The 9,021-nt window shown below is 43.1% G+C and overlaps 2 long non-coding RNA genes across 2 annotated transcripts; both read right to left on the bottom strand.

Moving 5' to 3' along the window:
* Window positions 1-1,737: 1,737 nt before the first annotated feature.
* On the bottom strand, window positions 1,738-2,835 carry LOC142244376 (uncharacterized). Its single transcript, XR_012724531.1, has 3 exons — window positions 2,736-2,835; window positions 2,507-2,623; window positions 1,738-2,395 (listed from the first exon to the last, which is right to left on the bottom strand). It is a non-coding gene; the product is annotated as an uncharacterized LOC142244376 (long non-coding RNA).
* Window positions 2,836-6,651: 3,816 nt separating this feature from the next.
* On the bottom strand, window positions 6,652-7,813 carry LOC142244375 (uncharacterized). The gene is made up of 3 exons (XR_012724530.1): window positions 7,714-7,813; window positions 7,485-7,601; window positions 6,652-7,373 (listed from the first exon to the last, which is right to left on the bottom strand). It is a non-coding gene; the product is annotated as an uncharacterized LOC142244375 (long non-coding RNA).
* Between the last annotated feature and the right edge of the window lie 1,208 nt (window positions 7,814-9,021).

Here is a 9,021-nt window from a genome sequence, read left to right as displayed (position 1 = left end):
TTTAAGGACACTCTTTAGTTAAAACTAATTTGAGATGGAAATTTGGCCAGATGGCGGAGAGTCACATTTGCCTCTCTGGGGCAGCTTGGCAGCATTGCATTCCTAATTTCATGTTCGTTTTTACCTCGTCTTGTTCTCGCTATGCATAAATACAGAAGTGTTAATTTAGGCCATTTTATTCTACTACATAATACACAACACAATATTCCATGATTATAATTTCATGTTTTGGGTATATTGTTTCTCATTCGGTTGCACAGTAATGATCTGCACAGACTTTAGGGCAGGAAGAGGAACGTAAACACGACTGAGTGCTATCACCGATGAGTGCACCTTCCAGACTGACGAGCGAAATACATTTTAATCTTTTATAGATGTGTGATTTCTATGTATTTTATGTTTATAGTAAACAGAATCGTAATGACTCTCCTGTTACAATTTAGAGTCTAAATTGTATTGCCATGGTCTAAATTTTAGACCATGGCATAAGATGTATTCTTGGAGACAGATTTCTGTGAATTCCAGTGGAGCAAAGAGTGAGCATGCTGCTGAATCCAATCTACAGCATTCAGAAACGTGCAGTTAGACTGAAATATGACTTTAGCACTATGATTACAAAACTAGAATTAAAACTGAGAGACATATAACAAGGAATATTCAATTTCTATATACACAAATTAAATGTAAACTGTAAAGTCCGGCTTCCAATCATTGTAGTCCCACTCTTGTTCAGTGCTCGGACATCAGCTCGTCCACTCTGAAAATAAGGTGCACAAATAGTAGAAAACTCTTTATCAGTATAAGATTGAATACAGCACATCGCGAGTCGTGACAATCAATAGCGCATGGATGTAACCCACATCTACGCATTTCGGGTGTGCGTACCCATGTACATGTATAGTATGAGGGGTTGCTGATAAGTCTTTGGCTTTACCCAGAAAGAAACGAGATAGGATGATGAAACTTAACCTTTATTCCACATACTCTCCACTGATGTCAACACACTTCTTACATCGGTATTCCAAGTTCTGTAAGCCTAGTGTGACGCCCCAGGGCTGTTGGGTACTCGGTCCCGGGCATGCGTGGCACTTAGGGGGAGTCGTGGTCGTGGCCGATGCCCAGTTCCGTGACCCCGGTGGTCGGCGCGATAAAAAAGGGGTGAAAAATAAAAGCGAAAGGGAAAATAAAATAAAAGTAAAAGAGTTCTCGACTACGCCACTTGCGATGTGTGGCAAAGTTATTAGGGCCGCCACTGCAGGGTCCTGCTGGGACTGATAGAGTGGTGCAGCTTTAGGTGTTTGTGCCCTCCGCAAGCAGTGACAGGCCCCAGCAGTGAATGATGGGGATTGTAGTGGGGAACCGTCTGTGTGAGTGCACGGGCGATAATGAAACAGTCCACACAAGTATTGCAGTTTTAACTTGCCTTGCTTTTACTTGTGGTACCTGGTGCCGGTTCCAGATGTTCCCGCTCCCCTTGTTCTCCATGCCAGCTGTGACCTGGGTTGGCTGTCATCCGTGCACACTTGTGGATGGACTCCCATGGCCTAGAGCTACTTGGAAGTCCCTTCTCTTTAGCTTTGGTCCTAATGCAGGCAGCCTGGACTATTTAAGGGGTTCAGTCTCTGGTCCCCCCTTTGCTGCTTGTATTTCAGACTTTTTGGGTTGGCAATGAAAAAACCAACTACCATATACTAATAGGAGTTATTATACCACAAAACCAAAAGGAAAAAACTCCTAAAAACAATTTTTATTCAATTAATATTAAAAATGTAGATATAAAACCACTGCTCATCCAGGATAACTACAGTGATAAATTACAGTGAGTGGAAAAAGGGTGATAGACTCAATTGGTGGGGACAGTGCAAATAATTTCCTGTTCTCAAGGTAGGGGCAACATTAGTAGTTGCACTAGTTTAGTTTAGGCTCAATATAACGTGGTTTAGGGGATGACCTATCTCTCCCTCCCTTACTCCTACCTACCAGCGGAGGTGTACCATAAATTATTGGGTACCCCCCGCTCCACGTCGTCTCTCCCTAATATCTCCCTTAAGCCAATCGCCAAACCTGGGAGACCCACCACCAAAGAAGATATGTGCAAATAGTTACAGTATTCAAGGATAATTAGATATATTAAAACATTTTCTAGATATTAGATGAATCTCAGATCAAAAGGAGAAAGTATTATGTATACATGGATGTAAAATCCCAGCAGAAAATAGTTCATCTGTCGAGATCATCCAGTATGAATCCCAAAATTCAGGTTTATCTATACATATGGATATATAGTCCCAGCAGGGAATAACTTATCTGCCGAGACCATCCAGTATTCTATCCCGACGCGTTTCCCCCCTGTATTTTTCAGGGGTTCATCAGGGGACTGATCCGGATTAAATCTCTAGGAAAAAACAACATATCCAGAAGATAATATCATATTCTATTCCGATAAAGCATAAAATGCACATCAAAGAATTGGAACTGCCGATATCAGCAAATGGAGGGGACATACCTTATATCTTAATGACTGATGGTCGCATCAACAATGTGGCATCAACCGCCCATCATAGGGACATTCACTCTGTCCTGAGACACTGCTCTTAAAATGCTGCAGGTCCCATAGCATCAACTACCAAGAAATAATATCATGTAATAATATACTTTTCGCTCCCTTCCAAACAGCCATATAGTTCTCAACAAGCTATGGAACTCCTCACATTGTCAGAGGAAAAGAAACATACCTTATAGCCAAAGGAATGTCAGTCACAAAGGCAGCGTGGCATCAATCGCCCATAATAGAGCACTCAATCTATAGGGGAACGCCGCTTCTACTGTCCCGCAGGTCCCATGGTGTCAGCCAGCATGTCGCACCACTTCCCCCTCCCTTTTGGTGTCTTATACACTCTGGGAACTTGTAATTCCCGCCTCCCAGTGACACGCGCCGGAAGTGCCGAGTGTCTCACCTCCATATTCGCTCCCTGGGATTCTAGTGTGACGCGCCACAGCAAATAGCCGGAAGTGTTCCCATGGTCACTTCCGTAGCTGCGCAATACAATGCGTTCAATGACACGCAGACCGGAAGCAGTCATCCGACGTAACTTCCAGTGTGTATCCTTTCAAGTCCTCCTCACAGTCTGCCGGCCACATTATCTTGCTGGAGGCAGTCTGTGACGTCATTTCCAGCGTGCAGCTACTAAATATATCCCCACATATGCTGCATACAGCAGTTCCTGATGATGAAAGTTACTTTGTGTAAATCACCTAGTGTTAGTGAATCCTGCACCTAGTTACACCAATGTAAATTAAATATATATAAGTAAATACAGCTACTGACAGTAAATATCACTGTCAGGCAATACAGCAACAAAATTATTACAAAATATTCAGGCTACATATGTACTTATAATACCTATCGGGTATAGCTTTATATGCTCATTTGATGCTTTCTAAATAAAACTTGTATAGCTGAGAACCTCATTCAGTCCATTTGGGCTGACTGTTTCAAGTAGGAATGTCCACCGTGCTTCTCTCTGGAGGATTTTGATGTCCCAATTCCCTTTCCTGATTGGTCTTGGGACAACTTCAATTCCCTGAAATCGTATACTCTTAGGATCCCCTCCGTGACACATATTAACATGCCTCGCTATAGGCGTCTCTCGTTTATGAATTATATCGCCTACGTGTTCCCCTATACGGACACGCAGCTGCCGTTTTGTCTTGCCGATATAACTGAGTGGGCATGTACAGGTACATCTATATACTACACCCTCCGTCCGACAGTTCGTGAAGTCCCTAATATGAAAAACCCTTCCTGATTGCTGATTATTAAAGGTTTTACTCTGGTCAATATATGGGCAAAACTTGCAGGACCCACACCTGAAAGTCCCGTGAGGCTTTCTTTCTAACCATGATCCTGATGCTTTCTCCGCCACATAGTGGCTATGGACCACAAAATCTTTAATGGTTTTGCCTCTTCTGTAGGTGACACTCGGGTGTGGTGTAATATATTCACATATGTCAGGGTCCGATCTCAATATCCCCCAGTGTCGTCTTAATATATGCATAATCTTACTATTTTCATCATCGTAGGAGCCAATCAGTCTAGTGATCTTATCCTGTTCAGATTTAGGTTTAGGGGCTAGCAATGTGGCCCTCTTTTGGCCCCAAGCAGATCTAAAAGCTGTCTGAATGACGTGTTCAGGGTACCCCCTATCTCTGAAATTATCTCCAAGTCCTACTGACCTCTGTTGGAAATCATGTAACGAGGAGCAGTTTCTCCTAAATCGGAGAAACTGCCCCTTTGGTATTCCCCTGCGTAGAGGCTCCGGATGGTGACTCTGCCACCTCAGCAAACTGTTTGTTGCCGTTGGTTTGCGATAGACTGTAGTTCCCAGGGTCCCATCAACATGTTTTGTCAAAAGGATATCTAGGAAAGGCAGTCTATCGCCCCCCACCTCACAGGTGAACTTCAGTCCGAAGTTGTTCTTATTCAAGTGTGCCACAAACCCAAGGAAGGATGCTGCATCCCCCCTCCAGAGGACGAGGATGTCATCTATGTAACGCCCCCAGAAGATAATCTGGGGGTTCCACGTGACATCCTCGTCCCCAAAAACCACAGCATCCTCCCACCAGCCCAGGTATATGTTTGCAAAAGTGGGAGCACAAGGGCTCCCCATTGCAGTACCCCTGAGCTGGTGGTAGAACTTGTTATGGAAGGTAAAGTAATTATGAGTAAGCACAAAAGTGAGGAGTTTGATTATGAACCTATTGTGTTCTCTATATTGCACCCCTCTTGTCTCCAAGAAATGCTCGACCGCTCTGATGCCATTATCATGTGGTATACAACTATATAGTTGTTCAACATCAATTGATGCAAGGATGGTGTCCTCATCAATGTGTATACCCTCTATTTTACTCAGCAGATCTGATGTATCTCTGATAAATGAGGGCTGTACGTTCACAAACTCCCTCAGAACCTTATCCAGATAGATGCTGGGGTTTTGGCCCATAGCATCAATACCTGACACTATGGGCCGTCCCCTAAGGGGATGTATCCCCTTATGGATTTTGGGTGTGGAATAAAAGGTTGCTATTGTCACCTCCTTTGGAGCCAGAAAATCCATTTCATCCTTCGATATGAGAGTCAACTCAAAACCTTCCTGTACAATTTCACTAAGGGCTATCATAAATGCAGATGTAGGATCCCCTGGTAAAACCGCATATGTGGCCCTATCTGCAAGTAATTGAAGACACATAGAGCGGTATTGTTCCGTATTCATAACCACAATATTGCCCCCCTTGTCGGAGGGCTTTATTGTTATGGCTTTATTCTGGTCAAGGGACATAAGGGCTTCTCTTTCTCTTTGTGTGAGATTACTCTTATTGCTGGTTAGTCCAGGCCTTATTTTGCGTATCTCCTTAGTCACCAGTGATGAAAATATGTCAATGCTTGTGCACTCAGTGGGGGGAGGCATCTTCCTATTCTTTGGTTTTAGGTTAGTAAATGGACCAAACCCCTTGTCCGTCCTATTATCCTCTGATAGACTTGCCAATAGTCTCACATCTTGGAGCATATCAGGGGATATTCCCAGTTTCTGACATTCGTTTAGATCATTATGCTTAAAGTACTTCCTCCATCTGAGTTTCCTCAGAAACAATTCGAGGTCTTTAACCCAGACAAAGGAATCAAATCGTGTCGTGGGAACAAAGGATAGACCGTATCCAAGGACCCTCTCTTCCATTTCAGACAGTCTATAGTCAGATAGATTGACAATCTGTTGACCATCTGTTTGGCCTCCATTTACCATTTTTTGGCCCTTCTGTTGTGTCTTTTTCGGAAGGGATAGGGGTCCCTCATCCCTAAAAAATTGTTCTGGTGTACAAAGGAGGTTGGTGGTCCAAAGGAAGATGAGGATTCTGAGCCCGAGGTATGTGCTCCTCGTTGATCCTGATTTCCATATTGATTTTTGTTTTCCCCCAGGGCACCACATCCTCTGATCCCACCACGTACAGCAGACTGTATACCTCCCCGTGATCTATTTTGACCTCTCTCTCTGGATCTACTCTCGGAGTCTGAGAGGTCCGAGGATGATATGTCACCTCCTCCTTCTGTGAGATTAAAGGCCCTTCTCTCTTTAAAGTCTTCCAGATCCCTAACAAAATGTTTATGTTTACGGCTCTTAAGGTTTTGTTGATATTTCTCTACTGCCCCTTGTAGTGCCAATTCTTTGATCTGGAAGTCAGAATCGTTATTAAATTTCAGGGCCTCTTCCCTGAGAGTCGTGAGAGTCTTATTTGTCTCCTCAAATTTCTTTTTCTCCTCTTCTAGGAGGATGTTCATGAAGCGAAGTGAGGAGGCCACACACTCTTCCTCCCACCTTTTAAGGAGGAGGGGGGTCCTTACTCTTTCTGCTGGAATCAAATTGATTCTCAATCCTCTGGGCACTATATTGTTTTTTATATAGTGTTCCAGGGATTGTAATTCCCACCAGCTTTTTGCATTATCTATATATGCTGTTTGTAGTTCAGAAAACACCACTCTGAGGTTTCTCTTTGTTGGGTTTGTTTCGAGGTTTTTATCAGAGAAAACCTCTTCAGCATCACTGAGCCATCTATTGCTATTAATGGGTCCCGAAAGGAAGCCAGCCATGTCAATTATAAACCAACTACCATATACTAATAGGAGTTATTATACCACAAAACCAAAAGGAAAAAACTCCTAAAAACAATTTTTATTCAATTAATATTAAAAATGTAGATATAAAACCACTGCTCATCCAGGATAACTACAGTGATAAATTACAGTGAGTGGAAAAAGGGTGATAGACTCAATTGGTGGGGACAGTGCAAATAATTTCCTGTTCTCAAGGTAGGGGCAACATTAGTAGTTGCACTAGTTTAGTTTAGGCTCAATATAACGTGGTTTAGGGGATGACCTATCTCTCCCTCCCTTACTCCTACCTACCAGCGGAGGTGTACCATAAATTATTGGGTACCCCCCGCTCCACGTCGTCTCTCCCTAATATCTCCCTTAAGCCAATCGCCAAACCTGGGAGACCCACCACCAAAGAAGATATGTGCAAATAGTTACAGTATTCAAGGATAATTAGATATATTAAAACATTTTCTAGATATTAGATGAATCTCAGATCAAAAGGAGAAAGTATTATGTATACATGGATGTAAAATCCCAGCAGAAAATAGTTCATCTGTCGAGATCATCCAGTATGAATCCCAAAATTCAGGTTTATCTATACATATGGATATATAGTCCCAGCAGGGAATAACTTATCTGCCGAGACCATCCAGTATTCTATCCCGACGCGTTTCCCCCCTGTATTTTTCAGGGGTTCATCAGGGGACTGATCCGGATTAAATCTCTAGGAAAAAACAACATATCCAGAAGATAATATCATATTCTATTCCGATAAAGCATAAAATGCACATCAAAGAATTGGAACTGCCGATATCAGCAAATGGAGGGGACATACCTTATATCTTAATGACTGATGGTCGCATCAACAATGTGGCATCAACCGCCCATCATAGGGACATTCACTCTGTCCTGAGACACTGCTCTTAAAATGCTGCAGGTCCCATAGCATCAACTACCAAGAAATAATATCATGTAATAATATACTTTTCGCTCCCTTCCAAACAGCCATATAGTTCTCAACAAGCTATGGAACTCCTCACATTGTCAGAGGAAAAGAAACATACCTTATAGCCAAAGGAATGTCAGTCACAAAGGCAGCGTGGCATCAATCGCCCATAATAGAGCACTCAATCTATAGGGGAACGCCGCTTCTACTGTCCCGCAGGTCCCATGGTGTCAGCCAGCATGTCGCACCACTTCCCCCTCCCTTTTGGTGTCTTATACACTCTGGGAACTTGTAATTCCCGCCTCCCAGTGACACGCGCCGGAAGTGCCGAGTGTCTCACCTCCATATTCGCTCCCTGGGATTCTAGTGTGACGCGCCACAGCAAATAGCCGGAAGTGTTCCCATGGTCACTTCCGTAGCTGCGCAATACAATGCGTTCAATGACACGCAGACCGGAAGCAGTCATCCGACGTAACTTCCAGTGTGTATCCTTTCAAGTCCTCCTCACAGTCTGCCGGCCACATTATCTTGCTGGAGGCAGTCTGTGACGTCATTTCCAGCGTGCAGCTCCTAAATATATCCCCACATATGCTGACAATGTGAGGAGTTCCATAGCTTGTTGAGAACTATATGGCTGTTTGGAAGGGAGCGAAAAGTATATTATTACATGATATTATTTCTTGGTAGTTGATGCTATGGGACCTGCAGCATTTTAAGAGCAGTGTCTCAGGACAGAGTGAATGTCCCTATGATGGGCGGTTGATGCCACATTGTTGATGCGACCATCAGTCATTAAGATATAAGGTATGTCCCCTCCATTTGCTGATATCGGCAGTTCCAATTCTTTGATGTGCATTTTATGCTTTATCGGAATAGAATATGATATTATCTTCTGGATATGTTGTTTTTTCCTAGAGATTTAATCCGGATCAGTCCCCTGATGAACCCCTGAAAAATACAGGGGGGAAACGCGTCGGGATAGAATACTGGATGGTCTCGGCAGATAAGTTATTCCCTGCTGGGACTATATATCCATATGTATAGATAAACCTGAATTTTGGGATTCATACTGGATGATCTCGACAGATGAACTATTTTCTGCTGGGATTTTACATCCATGTATACATAATACTTTCTCCTTTTGATCTGAGATTCATCTAATATCTAGAAAATGTTTTAATATATCTAATTATCCTTGAATACTGTAACTATTTGCACATATCTTCTTTGGTGGTGGGTCTCCCAGGTTTGGCGATTGGCTTAAGGGAGATATTAGGGAGAGACGACGTGGAGCGGGGGGTACCCAATAATTTATGGTACACCTCCGCTGGTAGGTAGGAGTAAGGGAGGGAGAGATAGGTCATCCCCTAAACCACGTTATATTGAGCCTAAACTAAACTAGTGCAACTACTAATGTTGCCCCTAC

This window comes from Anomaloglossus baeobatrachus, chromosome 6 (assembly GCF_048569485.1).
Source record: "Anomaloglossus baeobatrachus isolate aAnoBae1 chromosome 6, aAnoBae1.hap1, whole genome shotgun sequence".
In the NCBI taxonomy this organism is placed as follows: Eukaryota; Metazoa; Chordata; class Amphibia; order Anura; family Aromobatidae; genus Anomaloglossus; species Anomaloglossus baeobatrachus.
Note: the sequence above shows the minus strand (reverse complement) of the source record. Positions and strands in the feature narration are given on the sequence as shown.